The 16,301-nt window shown below is 31.6% G+C and overlaps 1 protein-coding gene across 1 annotated transcript in view; it reads left to right on the forward strand.

Annotated features, from left to right (window-relative positions):
• The window catches only part of LOC108780914 (SUN domain-containing ossification factor), a 39,095-nt gene that overhangs the window by 15,436 nt on the left and 7,358 nt on the right, over positions 1–16,301 (forward strand). The gene's annotated exons all lie outside the window — the stretch shown is intronic.

Consider the following 16,301-nt stretch of genomic DNA (forward strand, 5'->3'; position numbering starts at 1 on the left):
GAGAGAGAGAGAGAGAGAGAGAGAGAGAGAGAGAGAGAGAGAGAGAGAGCGATAAATCTGAAGGTAGCCTAATCCGACCAAGAATTACGATCTTCGTAGAAGTACCTACCATTGGAAATTTGGCGAAGAAACTTTGTCCCGCGACATTCTGCCGAGTTTCATGATGGTGTAAAAGATAAAGAGTAGTTATTGGCTAAAGTGGCGAGTAGAGAAATGCAGCGAATAATTTTGCATTTCATTGCATTGCGCTCAAATTGTTGCAGATGATTCCTCGTTTGACGAGTGTTATTGAGATATTGAAATACCTCTCGGATTATAGTGCTTGAATTCGACGAGAAAAATGCTGTGAAAAGAAAAAAAACTATTTATTCGTTGTCAATTCCAAGAATTTTTTTTAAATTTACAATATTTGGAATTAAATAAGATGTTGACGATACGTAACGTTTCAACGATTATACCAATATTTATTTTTTCAATCAAAATTGCACACAGAAGGAATTCCTTTATTTTACTCATTTTGCAAGTCTTGTGTACGTGAATTCATTGTCTTCGTAAGTAAAAGAAATTATTTTTGTTCTACACACAATAGAAATTTTAAATCATTTTATGATTTCTAATAAATTTTACAAAAAATTACGGATCTATAAACATTGATTGATTCTGTAGCAGAGAAGAGTTAGCATTTCTACAACGTAGAAAATACATCTTTGCATAAAAGTATACTATCCGCATTTTTTACTGGATAGGAACCATGCACGAAAAATATACGCGACATATACTTGTGCTATCCACCCACGTTCATCCCATTGCTACGCTCGGCCACTCACTTAATTTATCATAACTCCTTCCGAGTTCACTTCTCCGGCCACCGCTTCGCCTTCTTGCCCTCCCCTTGTCATTTTTCTTCTTCTTTTCTATCATTAACGAATTCCCTACTTGCTTCCATCACTCATCTTTCTCTTTCTCTATTCTTCGGCTTGATCTTCGACATGTCTTGCGAGTTTCATTAAGTCGACACTGTCAAGAAACATTACATCGTAGAAAATTCAATATGTCTAGCGAATTTTTATGAAATTCGATTGCAATGTCGAAGTTACGAAAAATCTTTTCTTTCGCTATTTGATACAATATACATCGGTAAACGGTAAACGTATATATGTAGATTTTCATGTCTGACTTCTTTTCTTGTTTGTGCTTATTTTATATATTGTATATGACACAGATACATTATATAATTTGACATTATCGTGTTATTTCTTTCTTTTATCTCTTTTTCTGTTGCTTATCTCAATTTTTATTTTTTTTCGATAAATGAATAAGTTTCGTGTCATTTGCAATACATTTCGTAAAACTGAACATAGGGGTTTATCGTTATAGGAAAGATCCGATAACTCATACTGTATTCTTTCAATTGAATGTATGCAATGAGGTAGCAACGTAAAATGCATAGTGAAATATTTATAACTGTTATTAATTTATTAACTGTCTTTCTTTTACTTTGATGAAAATATAAATTGTGTGAGATTTTCATAATTAATAAGGAAAAGTATCAGGATATATGAAACGATTATTCATTGAAGCGAAATAATTCTAAGTTATTTTCGATGGGAAAATCATAAATTATAAATTGTAGAAAAAAATTTAATGTTTTAATCTTTGATCTTTTAGTTAATTAATTAATTAAAGTTATTTTTTTATTAAGAGATAATAATTAGAAATAAAATAATTTAAAAAATAATCTTGCTCTATAATTCTCTATAAATTCTCTACAGTTTGAATTTTACCGCATGGCTTCACTAAATTATGTCATTTTTAGTTATTTTTACAAAAGGTTTGTGTGTGGAGCGCTGCTGCAATTCATGTCAGTAAAAATCGAACTTGTCGCCACAATATGTTACCTCCTCTTCATAAACTACTTTAATTAAATGTCCGTGTGAACTTTATCGTCGCGCAATCGCGTATAATACCCGCTTTAATAATACCATGCATGATAGCAACGACGAATTTGACAATCGTTCAATTCTCGTTAAATACGCGAACCGTATTGCCAGGTGGCTATGGTTAAAGCCGATCTCTGAAAAGCGGGTGAAATCTCCCCGCCCGCTAATTAGAGCTTTCACTCCTCTTATGACCAGTCAACCTATATATTTTCGCGCACAATCGATGAGCGGCCGCAATTTTCTCTGTCAAATCTCCCGTTCTTTGACGAGGTCGATAAGTCACACGTGATGTGGAATTTTATGAAGTGCGATCGTGACTTCAAATCGGAGTGTGCGAAAATATATTCTCGCAATGTGTAGAATATGCTACGTATTTATCAATAAAGAAAATAAGCACGACTTCTCCATCGCAATGTATTCTAAAGACAGTCACTGTCAAGATGCCAGTTTCACTCATGTGAAAAGTACTTACGTTGAAGAAATTTGAGTGTCATATATATTTTTAATGGCGGAAAGAGAGAAAGAGCTCAAGAGAGCGCTTGGAAAACAGATATGTACATTCGTTAATAAGCTGCATCTCACAATTAGTCTCACAATTACTGGGAAAGATTCTTATTTTTTTCGATCTTTTTCGAATAACAAACATGAATTTTGATTTTAGCATTTTACGAGTGCAATAAAAATCAAATTAATGATTTATTTGAATCGTGAATGAAATTTAACGAAAATATGAACTGTAATTTATCAAATACAATGGATATCCTTCATGCTTCTATATGGCTAAAAACCGGTTGTGCTGGTTCAGTATTGCTATAACGACTTGCTGAGATGTAAAGAGAGCATAAAAAGATTAGAAAAGTTTGCAGTCATTAACTCGTACAACATTCGAAAGACGAATATCATTCTTGTCATTTGACTAATTATCGGCTCTGATTTCTAAGAAGAGCCAGTTTTGTACGGTGAACGTATATCCAACGCTTTATCATTCGTTGTTATCTTCGCTTTCATCTGATCGAGTGCAATTCTATTTACACGACAATCTAGATTTTTTAGTTATCATTATGTTTGCATTAGCATAATGTGTGATTGTGAATGTGATTTTTAGATTAGGCTGTCAATGATGTTTTTCGTCCACACGCCGATAAAACCGGCTGATTTGACGTTCCTATTTCACATCAGTGATGGCAATTTGTACTTTCGCGATACACCGTTGCTACACGCAATTACCCTTCATCTCCAATAGGATAATCTCAATAGAATAAAGTGTTTACTTTTACTCTTGCATATATGTATCACTATTCCGGTAGAGGAGATAATGGACACGATAATCAATCCAAATTTCGATGTCACAGTGTGCCACAACGCAACGTGTCATTTTCTCTGGAGAAATTAATGTGTTAATTGTCTTATTTATCATGCTTATTAATAATTTTTGTTATCATAATAATACTTGTCAATGGGTTTCTACACTTATTTAGTTGAATTTTCGAACTGATCTGATCTGTGATATCTTCTCGAAGAAAATATTGAATTTTATCAAAATACAGTATCATTACAAAATTATGAGATTTTATAAAGAAATCTATAACTGCAGAGAGTAATGTATTCATTTAAAATTAAAGTATATGTTTTTTATTGTAGCAGAACATTGCATATTTAAAGAAAATTAAAAATTTCGGTGTTTCTCTATTTCTGTTGCACTAGATGTTTAATTACGAAATTAATTGTTTTATTTATATTATATTTGCAAAAGAAATTTAGCGTTTTTCATTTAAAATGCATGTTATAGCACAAACTTCAAAAGAGATTGAACTTTTGAAGCAATTATAAAAGTTTACAATAATAATAATAATAATAATATAGCGAATATAATTACTATAATTATCAATCTATAATAATTAAAATGATACTAGATAAGAAATATGATAATTTATATTTTTATATCCTTCTCTTTCTCTCTCTCTCTCTCTCTCTCTCTCTCTCTTTTTATTAGTTATCGATTAGTGAATTGCAGATACAACATGCAGATGCAGCCGCGCATCCCATGATCTCGTCTCGACAAAGCGGTAACTTAAGTCTTAATAATCGTACGTTTCTCGACGGTAATGTCTTAGCGAAGAACGCTTTTCATGGATATGTTTGCAATGTTCGTGTAATCCGACGAAGAACATTCGCCTTAATCTTCTAGATTTCATGGTGTGTGTGAAACCCTGATTTCATTATCCATTGTCGACACAAGTTTTCACTCTATTGACCTCGCTCACCTCGCTGACCTCGCCGTAGGTGTATGTATGTAACATGCCAACATCTATCAGGATTAAATCGCGCAATTAGCCTTATAACTAAGTTGTTTAATAGAATGACGTCATGACGTGCGTGAAGATTATTGAAAACAAAAAGTATAAATAAACAAAACTTTAACGCATTATTATACAATAAATATAACGAATACGAGTAATAAAGGTCTTGACTGAATTTCACGTTAAAAGAAACATCATTTTATGCTACTAATTAGCGTTATATCTGTTAAATGTGACACAATTAATTTATCCGTATTCTCAACATTGTTACAAGTTTGGTTTCTGTTATGTTTTGTTTAATAATTCCTTGTGTAATATTAACGTGCCACTTATTATTGTATATGAATTTACGATTGAAATGTCTGTTCTGGCTAACAGCTGTTAAACGATTTGATTTCATCTGATATGAGTAACACTCAGAATCGTTTCCGTAATACGCAGCGTTCTCGGTTATATCATCGCATGAATTCTCGTTGCGGTGAATACTGGCAAAATTCTGACTTTCGTGTCGAGAATGGTCCATGGCAAAACCGCATCTATCAACGCGGAGCTCTTTTTGGGATGCGGGCGCGGACGAAGTTACACCGCACCGAAACTTTTCACCAATGAGACGGAAATGTCCTCAACCGGATAAATATGTTGCTATGTACGTACATACATGTATGTCGTTGAATGAAAGAAATAAATTGTGAATGTAAAATTCAGAAAAGAAAAGATATATAACAAGCATGTTAATTTTATTCTGAGAACTTTTTAAGTATTTGATTGTGTTACATTCTTCACTGTCTAATATATTTCATATAAGTTTTAAGTGCCATAAAGATATAAAAGTAATACGAGAAAGAGAGAGAGAAAGAGAGAGAGATATTACAGAAACGATATATGATAACGACCTATGTTTCTTACCATCAATTTTCAATTTTTATAGTATCGTATATCACTTTAATCAATCTTAATAGCTGAAAGATGGTTTTTAATTAATGAAATGTGTGATAAATGTAGTACAGTTTAAAAAATCGTTCTGCAGTTGTGTGAATATTTTTGCAGTGTGAGCTTTTATTTTGCAATCACAGACTATTGAAATTATATATGATCGAGTAAGTGTCGGTTGATCAGTTAAATCTACTCAGCATAAATAGGTACTCATGTTTATTTCGCAGCGTGACATGATCGGTCATGTTTGCATCTAGCTGCAGTTAGCGTCCTTCTACTCGCAGATTCCGATTCAAGTGGGTCATCGAGCAAACGAGAACAGTTTGCATAATAATAGAGTTGATTATTCTGACAATGTTAAGATTTCATTGCCACGAGATATTTGTCCGCAAGAATTAATCATTAACGCGAATTGGGTAACTTTTTAATTTGGTTGTATTTTTTATTGAACGCGGTTGAGTATTGGTTGATAGGTGACAATTTATAAATTATATTAATGGAATGAATACACATTATATTAGACTAACAAACATTATTAAACTATCAAACTAATATGTATTAATATATATTTAATATATCATAACTTTTATTGCAGCAATTAAATTAGTGAAACCGTTATAAATATGTTAATAACTAATCAGTGTGCTATAATACAAAGATTCGCAGAAAATATGTTAAAATACGCAACTTCAATCAAGTTATTTTTATATTGTCAAAGTATCGGTTTTCTTTATGAAAATAAAATAATATTTTTTAATAATAATAATAATAATGAAAAAATAATATTTGGTCCATTGAGAAATAGTGAATATATCAGATGTTTAATATTTGATTGAATAAAACGCAATTGATGAACCGCATAAATTTTTGCAGCTTGGAAATAGTGAAGTTATTAAAAAGAAAATCACGATTATTCTCGTATATTAAAATATATTAGGAGAAAATAAGCACAAAAAAGATTTTTTGTGAAAATTTATTCTTTCTCTTCATAAACACAAAATCTAAAAAAATAAAATATTAAATTCGTTTTATTAATTTTTTACATAGATATAAATTTTAAATAGTGATGATTTCTTTCAAATTTGTAGAATATTTTTTTTTGTATAGCGTTCAGTTTGTCATTGTGTTAAAATGTTGTGATACATTTGCACGAATGTACACATATATTACAATATTATTTAATAACATGGAATAACGATCCACGGAATGTGCAATAATGCCATCAAGATTGGTAACGATGTGTCGTGGTCCAATTTCACTACGAGGTCAAGCGACATGTCTCGACGAAGAAGAATTTCTGTAAGCATTTAAAATGTAGATGCTTGCAAAGATATATGTTGATGAGATGAATTTTAGTTTTTTCGTAGATTATCTAAGAATAATAATAGCTCATTATCCATTTTTAACGTACGACGAAAATATATCGCGACCGAAAATAGTTAAAAATATTTTAAATAGCTTGAAATTTTTTTTAAAGGTCTTGAATCAGTAGATTTTTTCTTTTAAAACATTTTTAATATTTTTTTTATTTTTACAATTCTTAAAAATAATGTTTATATTTCTGTATACACATAAACTGAAAAGTGATTTAAAATAATAATGTAGTATAACAGAAAAAAAAACATTTTTAAAGCATAGAAGAAAAATGCAGTTACATGTCATGTAATTACAGTCGAGAACAAATCAATATTTTTGTTATATTTTAAATATTTTGTCACTGCTTATTATCGGTGCCCAGAGCGGAACGACAGGCCTCCAGATCATCCCTTGTAATATGCTTATGTGTATAACAAGTTTTCTTCTAATACTGCTAAGTGCTTGTGTGTGTTATTTAATAAAACTCTTACAAGACTGTATATTAGTTTTATTGAACATCGAATGGAGCCATTTTAATTGCCAAGAAAGATGTTTCGAAACATGTCGATCAACACGGTATAAAATTAACCGCGGCGTCTAGTTGTATCTATTACAACCGTCGAACAACTAATATGATATACGATGCTGGCGTTTATCATGTAAAGAAAAACTGCTTAGCCCCAGACTAATTGATGCGTCCTTATACGATAAATTACGAGATGTATAACTACATTTTCTTCGCGTGATATTTTATGACTTTGGCTGTAATCGAATTGCTGTCGTGAATTGTTATCGGACGATATTTCTTCGTTTTACTGCGCAATAAAAATGTACTCGCGTAATACTTCAGTATTAATCATTTATAGTGTCTATCGCATGCTTCCCAAGGAAAACGCTTTGAAAGGTTCACAATTAGTTTATACGTACGCGTATTACTTAACCATCCGTAATAATGGATCGCGCGAGACGGAATAGCGATTACATGCAAACGTATCGGTTTCGCAACGAGTCACGTTTCCATTCCGAGCATTTTGCCGCATGTTCACATGCTGCACATGCATTTCAGCGACTTCGTCGCAGCAGCGCGCCGACTAATCGCGCAGGACAGATCGATCGACCTTATGGAGGTGACAGAGGCACGTGGAAGCCGGACACGCCTTGAAAACGTGCCTAAACCTTAAAGAATTCCGCGACGACGATTATTAAGTTTTCGCGTGGGTTGCGGCCGAATAAGAGAACAGGAAGAGAAAAGCCGACACGACGCGCGGAGCGGTCGCGTGAGACCGTGTTTCTTTTTTCTCTCTCCGTCGAGAGCGAGATCCAGCCCTAATCAGGATAGGTTTACGACAGGCACGCACTGAGTGCGCGATCTATAAATCTAGTCCACATGAAAGCTGTCGTCTCCTACTGAACCAACGGCACGATTTTATAATCGAGTATTGGACGTTTCTTTTATTTTTTTAAATAATATGCCATAAACGTAGGCGGTTGTTGCGACGTAGGCGCGGTTGTGAACACGCGGAGCGAAATCCCGCAACGGAATTCATCCCTACGACAGTTTTCATGTCAGCGACCGTATCTTGAGCTATCATTTGGATATATCCGCCATCCAATCTTGTTATCGCGTGCGGAATATTCTTTGGAAAGTATTCGCCATAACTGGACATAATAATAGGATAGGAAATCTAATGTTGATAATCTTCGATAAATCCCTTCTGTTTACCGATCGTGTACAGAAAGTCCCGAGATGCGCGGTGATGCGCTCTGATTTCTATAACGCGAACGCATTATGTTGCGCGTGGGCTATGGATTTCCGTGCCAGTTTTCTCTGATGGTTGAAAAGGCCAAGACATGTTTCAGCTCGGCAGATTGTTGATACACAATTGATTTCGTCTATACGCGTCCTGTTATTACGATCGATTAGTTGAGAGAAATCGCGCCTACAGACCGAAAAGAAAAGTATGTCCCATGGCTATCAATTTGTCACATTAATTTCCATCATTGAACGTCAATTTGTATGAACTGCTGGGCGTGTAAACATAGAAAAAATTTTTTGACCGGACAAGATATTTATCACCGCTTGATTCTCGATATCTCGAGATATGATCAATTCTCATTCTTCTCTTCTGCGTTTGCCTTATATTCATTGTAACTATCGATCATATACGACTTTCATTAATGAATAATAGCCATTAGTGATATTGCTTTGATTGTCAGTTGCGTGCTTAACTAATATATTTCTATCGTTCAATTTGAAACTATTTTAAGCCATTTTGAGATTGTAAATTAAATTTTTCTATTTTGAAAGATAGATACTTTCAATTGTATGAATTTACAATTCATTTAAAAAACGCAGTTTATTTGATATTATAAATAAATAATTAATTTTTAGATATTTGATTATACAAAATTATATTTAGTTGATTGTGTAGGAAATATAATATTTTCATTATTTCATTGATAGGATATAAGAGAAGAGAGAAATTTCTCAAAAATTAAATTAATAAAAAGAGGGAAGTTATTATTCCAGTAGATAAACATATTTAATATTGCGCGGTAAATGATTAATGATTGAGTCTAAATAGTAAAATGATTGAATGAGGGTGTAACGTTAGAAAGGATCTATGGCTAAGAGCACTCTTACATTTTTACGTGCCTTACGAGAAAAGGCTATTTAGAAAGCCGTTAAGTCGATAGAATTTCCAAGCTACTTTCGTGCGTAGTCACTTCGTGATTTCGCTGTCACTCGAGATTTATCGATCGCCTAAGTACACGCAATGGAGGATGCAATGCGTACTAATATGAACAGGAACATTATTTATATAGTTCCATCACAATCAGCCATCGATATTCGATTGAGAAAACGTGCTTTTTGAGAACTCTCCGAGTGCAATTACACACATCTAATTGTCTGATTATATGTATGTATATATGAGATACATAAATTTTGTATCAATTTTCAGCGTGATGTACGTTGGTTTTCGGAGAGAGAAAATATGTTTTTGAACATTTTGAAGACTGTTGAAATACTCAATTATCATCCCAACGGTATGTTTCCTTGCTATTTATATATAATATTTTTATTATACAATATATAAAGTCTGTCTGTCTTAAGTGTTCTATATTGTATAAATATATGCTAAATTTTTATGGATTACATAATTATATCGAGTTTACTTTATAATGTTCGATTTTGCGCGGAAAGAAATTTATTTTAATTGCAAATGCTCATTCAATCGATTTTTACGGTGAATGTGAGGAAGGATAAGAACTAATGACTTTTCGATTGAACGTGCATCGCTTACTTAATGTTGACTATTAAATTGCACTGCGTTGTACATAAAGTAATATTTATTAAAATTTTAATAACCAATATACATAATTTGTATTCTTGTTTAACCCTTCATTACTCGCGTGAGATGTCCCTGGAATATCCCGTCAATTTGTTAAATGCGTGAATGTTATTTATATAAAATATCATATAGTAAATTTATTTCATAATTAAAAAAAGTTTTAATTTATCTTTTTTTGTAAAGGTGTATAGAATATGATTAGTTTTTATTAGGTAATTGTAAATCATCAAAGAGTGAGCAATAAAAATTGAGGTATATAATGTTAGGATGTGTCATAAACACCAAACGCGAATAATTACATTAAAAAAACACGTAACTAACGTAGAGTTAATGACTTATTTCTGACGTAACGTTATAAATAATTTCTTTATCTTTAATTTTTATAAAAATCTAAATTGTTACATCTAATAATTTAATATAATAAAGAATTCGAGAGAGAATTGTACATGGCGTTTTTATAGCCCAATTGATAAATTCCATATATTTTCTTTTATTCTTTAAGTTTTTAATTTTACCTCTTATTTAATGTCTTGCTTGTTTCGTATTTTCTTGTTTATTAAGTCGAACCTTTGACTTCAATGAGTTAATTTTTCCACGCTTATATTTCCAGCATTTATAATACGCGTTAATTACGTTAGTTAGATGACATTTGAAATTCTTAATGCGTAAGCTCCTTGTAATTGACTGTCGCATCGTTTCTCTCACATAATTGGTATAATTCTGAAAGTAACATGTATGTTCATAACTATAATATATAATGATAACTTGTTTATAACGAGTAGAAGACGTTTGGAAAGGAAAAACTAGTCCGAATTATTCCATGAGTTGTTCTAATTTCTACGATTGATAGGTTTACACGTATCACCTTCGTTTTCTAGTAAATAAACTTTAATTATTGTGTCCCCATTGACTGCTATTTATTAGTTTGTTGCGCGTAAATTTTCTGTCTCGGTTCTTCCCACGAATAACATAAACTATCAAAATTATTAATATTTTTTGTCATTTTAATTGCATTTATTGGCGTATATACATGCATTTATCAATCGTGAGGGAAATCAAGAAATTATACATTCATAAAAAAAATAATAGCATTAAACATTACAATTCACCCAATTGTTAGTCTGTATTCCTATTTTAGTTTCTTCCACTTTCTATATTTGGTTATTCATGTTATCTTTCACAATTGAATCACATGGTTTAACAAATCAATAAATATAAAGCTTATATGTCAGAATTTCTATTTTTAATTCTATATGCGTTTTAAGCGCTTTTATCTCATATACTTTAACGTCTTTATCTATGTGTCTTGCATTATGATAGTGCATGTGTAATCAAGCTATTGCGTAACAATGCGAATGGTGAATGACTTCTAAATCGCGTAGCGTTATTAATAGCCCATTGAAGAAACGGGAAATGCGACGCATTTCGCTTGCCTACGTTAAATGACTGTAGTCTATGAATGAAACCTGCGCGAATGCCTGCAGCCATAAACGTATTGCGTGCATTGATGCGAAAAATACTACGTTATGGGCGTTGACAATGACATGTTGTTAGTTGTTAGACTACTCGACAATTATTGCCATGTATAGAATGAGAGAAATACATGATTATTTCTTTTATTAAATTAATTGAAGCTGTATATATAACAGTTTTTTTATCATCTAGATGGTATAAGTAACATCAATAGCGAATGATAAATAATTTGTTCCTGCTAACAATAATTATTCTGCGAATAAATGATTATTTTAGTCAAAATGAGACAATGCCACAGCAGTTTAAGCTGGATTACGGGTGCTTCTAAATAATTGCGTGTGAATTTATATACTACGTATGTAATTCTTCGATTGCGCGCCGAAATTTTTTCAGACTTGAAACGCAATTCTAATAAACTACCGCAGTAATATCACGAGTTATAATATATATATAAGAATTGTATTGATTATTTTAGTTTCGAGAAGAAATAGTGAGTCGATGTGTCAATAATGAGTTAAAGTGGTGTATATTTTTATTTTTCGGATTTTTTTATGTATACTTTTTATTTTATTTTGCTGGCCAGTTGTCGTGATTTTGAGTGCATTCAGGTAATGGTGATTATTTTGTCGAAACTGATTGCCATCGTATTAGTTTAGCCCGATTCTCTCAATTGTATTCGAGACTTCGAAATCGGTGTTTGCAAACTGCAGCCTTGCATGGACAGCAGTCAGTAGGATTGCGGTTTCTCAACGGCAATCGTTCTCGCACAAACCAGCTCGTTCATTGATCGATATTCGCCAGACCGTGAAACGATCTCAACGGAGCTTTTACCATTCGTAGTGACATCGTCTTCGTCTGAGGGTCTGTTCACAATGCGCTATTCGTTCCGATTAAATGCACACGCGATAAGTTGGATCGTTCGAAGTCAATTGTCGTAATCAAGTTATAATAATCTTTTTTAAAGGAAGCAATGAGCGGAAGTCAATTTTCGCATGGCGCATAATGCACTCTGCAAATATTTGTATTATGCAAACTCAATGTACGAACATGTTTTGAATTTTGATTTCTTAATCTTTCGTCTATTTTGATCGGTGTATTGTAATATTATGGAAACTTCGGCAAAAAGATATCAATATTTATAATATTCAGTATATTTAAAGATTTTTAGCATTGCGAAGATTTTAGAAAAATATAGGTATATACTGATGTATAGCTAATGGAATTATTTCGATATTTAATCTTTAGTAAAACGATTTTAGTGTTTTTCATTTGAATGAAAAAGACAAACAATATATCTACAAGTCTAAACTGGCTAGAATGCCAAGATATGAGAAACAAAATTTAATTATTTATAAATTAATTTGTATGATCTTATATATAGTTTTTAATTATTTACTAAGATATATTATTATTTTTTTGAATAGGAAAATTAATAATTTATAAGTATACTAATTTTTTAATAATAGTTATCTTTAATTATAACTGGTCAGTCTCACAATACGTACCAGTTTAACGAGACTCATACTGGATTTTCCGGTACGCAGTGGCTGAATGTTCAGTACTTTCTAATTATGTAGTTATACTAGGACCATTAGCCAAGCCGGTAATAGCAACTTGTCGACACTTCTCGCGGCCTTACATATACGCTAAATTCGACTCTTAAGTGTGAATCGGAAATACATTGCGGTACATACGGTCAAGATGTCAATACTTCATAAGAAGATTTATATTATTGCGATATGAGAGAAAAACTATTTTAAATTCCATTTTATGAACGCTAAATCTTTCAACGTCTAGTGTAAATGAATCTTCGAATGAAACTAATGTTATATTACAAAAGGCAATTTTTCAAAGATTAAATTATTAAATAAATAAGGGCAAAGACTTGGAGTCACTATAAGATAGGTACTCAGTTTTGATAGCGATCAAATTCTGACGTGACCAAACACAGACGCATTTGGCCCATAGTTTTCTCGAATTAAGGGGGTATACCTGAATAAAATTTTCAAAAAATCGAAAAAAAATTTTTTCCCGAAAGATTCATGTCTTAAAAATATGCTCTTAAAAGGTTTTTATAAAATTCAAAGTATTTCTCGAGTTGTGAGTTTTAGGGAACGAGCGCCAAGTGCACTGAAATCGTACCTGATCAGTCGCCCTGTACCGAATGCACAATAGGACCCTTGACTTTGTAGTTTTTTGTATACCTACATTTCGTCTTGCAGATGTGTGTGTGTGTGTGTGTTTCAAAACTAGAAAGTTTGTTGGACAGTCATTAGTTTCAGACAGGCATTCGTAGTACGATATGCGTCAATATTTAGTTATACGCGAAATAAAATAGATTAATTCCGAATATTGAATATGCATACTGCATAGTAGCACTAACAACACATTCTAAATATGGCATTCAATAATAAGAGTTGCCTCATAAAACTCTTAATTGAACTCCGGGATAAATAGCGTATTAAATTTTATACATATAAAGGAATATTCTCGAAACGAGAATACAGTGTCAATTAAATGCCACTACATTTCATCTAACGATCTAACTATTGTATTATCATTTTTGTCTTCCGCATGCTATTATTGCTGTTTTTTTAGAGAGATCGCAAACGATTGACTAGCTTCTGTTTGTATCTTTACTCCGAAATTATCGTAAATCATAAAGAGATTTTATTTGAAGAAGCAGAAAGTTTATTTGAATTATGCAGTAACATCTTTTCTCTCTTGACACATTCTTAAGCGGATTGTGTATTTTTATTCCTATATTGCATCGATGTTTTTAGATTTTAATATTAAGGGACCTATTCTATAACTCTAACAATATCGTTAAATTATCGTTGCGCAGCTAGTTTTGGTATACAAAGCCTGAGCAATGATAATGTAACGATATCGTTGCAGTCATTAAAAGTTATAGAATAGGCCCCTTAGAATATAAAAAAAAGAATTTATTCCCTGATAAGAGAGCTTGTCAATAAGTCAAAAAACAACAAATAACCACAACAAATGTATCTAAAATTTTAAAATTTATTCTATATTTTTTTAAAATATAACTTAAACATTCCGATCATTCCAACTTTCTATCGATAGTGAACAACCATCAACTTTGTGATACAACACGTTTTCTATTGTAAAACCATCGTAAAAGTATAATCGCAAGGAGCTCTGTTTGTGCATAAACTGACGCCTAAGTATAAATAATAAAATATAAAATGTAAAATAAATATGATAAATAAGCCGGAGAAAGGAATCGCGACGAATAGACAGAGCGAAGTAACAGTGAAGTGGTGATTACCGAAGTGTGTGCGCCTCATCCTAAAATCATGGTCAAGGGTACCGTCAAGAACAGCAACGGCGGATGTCCTTTGCATTGGACTGTTAATTACGCCGGGAAGCACCGACATCTTCTCCAGGCGGCCGCCTTCTATCTGACTGTATTGGCAGTCTTGTGGTGCATTCCCGCATGCATCTATCATCGGTGAGAAAGAGGACGTTTCTCGCGTTAACAAGAAGTTAAAACGACTATCTTTTATAATACTGACATATACGTTTCTTCATTCGCTTTGTGAAAATGAGGATAAAATATTTTACTGTGCATTTACAAAGCTACTATACAGTCGTGGATGAAAATTAAGATTTTTGTAAATCTAAATAGGAAACAGTGATATTTACGAATTGAAAAAGTTATTACAAGCTAAATTAAAATACCTTATCATTATCTTATCTGTTATCAGTTAGAAGTTGCTTCTTTTTGCTGCAAAATTTCTTAATTTTTATTATAACATGTATGTTTTATAACTTTGTGACTTTATTATTGGACATGTTACATCTTTTTATTTTATAATTAACAAGATTAATTATGCTCATCATTGACTAGAAATTTACATAGTATTAAGAAGATTTCCAAAATGTGTCTAGCAATTGCGACGTTGCTTTTGATTAACTGTTATATATGAAACTTTCAAAATACTTTATATAATTTTGTACATTGAAAATGACCCGATCGGAGTCGAAACGTTTGTTTTTAGTTATTTTGTATATTAAGATTTTTTGAATTATATTTGTACGTTTAACTAATTGGCTCTTTGCTCTTTTTTATTTATTTATACTATTTTATACATTTAGAGCTTTATAAGTTTTATTAAATTAAAATATTTTTTAGTTTTATAAAAAATTTGCAAAAATTGTAATGTAATAATACTTAAATACTTCCAATAATCTCCTTCCAGAGCAAAGAGATCGTTTCATGTATTTTTTAAAATTCAAATGTTTCATATATTTCAAAGCAAGTTCCTCTTATACAAAAATTTATTAAACATGTTTATGAGATATATTCTGAAAAGTGCTCTTATAGTAGTAAATAGGTTTTTACTATGGATTTTTTTCCAAATTATGCACGTTATATTTCAGTATATCAGCTATGTTGCTTTAATGTTTATTCAGTTTTCATCACTGTGCGTCATATTTTCAACATATATGATCACGAGTAAAAATTCTATATATTTATAAAAGTGACTGTGATTTGCTCCGTTTTAGTATTCGTAAATGCCACATCTGTTATTCGTAATTATGTATATTATATAAACGTGTAATATGCGCAGTGTCGTCCCTGACTTTCTTTGAGACGAATATTGTCGCCATGTAATTATATTCTTTAGTAACGGATACTGCACTGTATAATAGACTGATATTAATACATTATATATGTCTTTAAAATTTAATTATTTTAAATAAATGCGAATAATTCTCAAAATTGTCAACAATTCAAATTAAAAAAAAATAGGACTATAATAAAAGTTTTAGAGCGATAATTAGTGCGTAAAAATATCTTCAGAGAAAATACCAAATGTATTTCATAGATGTTTTGGTTCCACTTGGGCCATCAGTATACAATGATACAATTTCATGAACTTATTACTATAATTAATTGTATATATATATATATATAT

Source organism: Cyphomyrmex costatus, unplaced genomic scaffold (genome assembly GCF_001594065.2).
Source record: "Cyphomyrmex costatus isolate MS0001 unplaced genomic scaffold, Ccosl1.0 scaffold75, whole genome shotgun sequence".
In the NCBI taxonomy this organism is placed as follows: domain Eukaryota; kingdom Metazoa; phylum Arthropoda; class Insecta; order Hymenoptera; family Formicidae; genus Cyphomyrmex; species Cyphomyrmex costatus.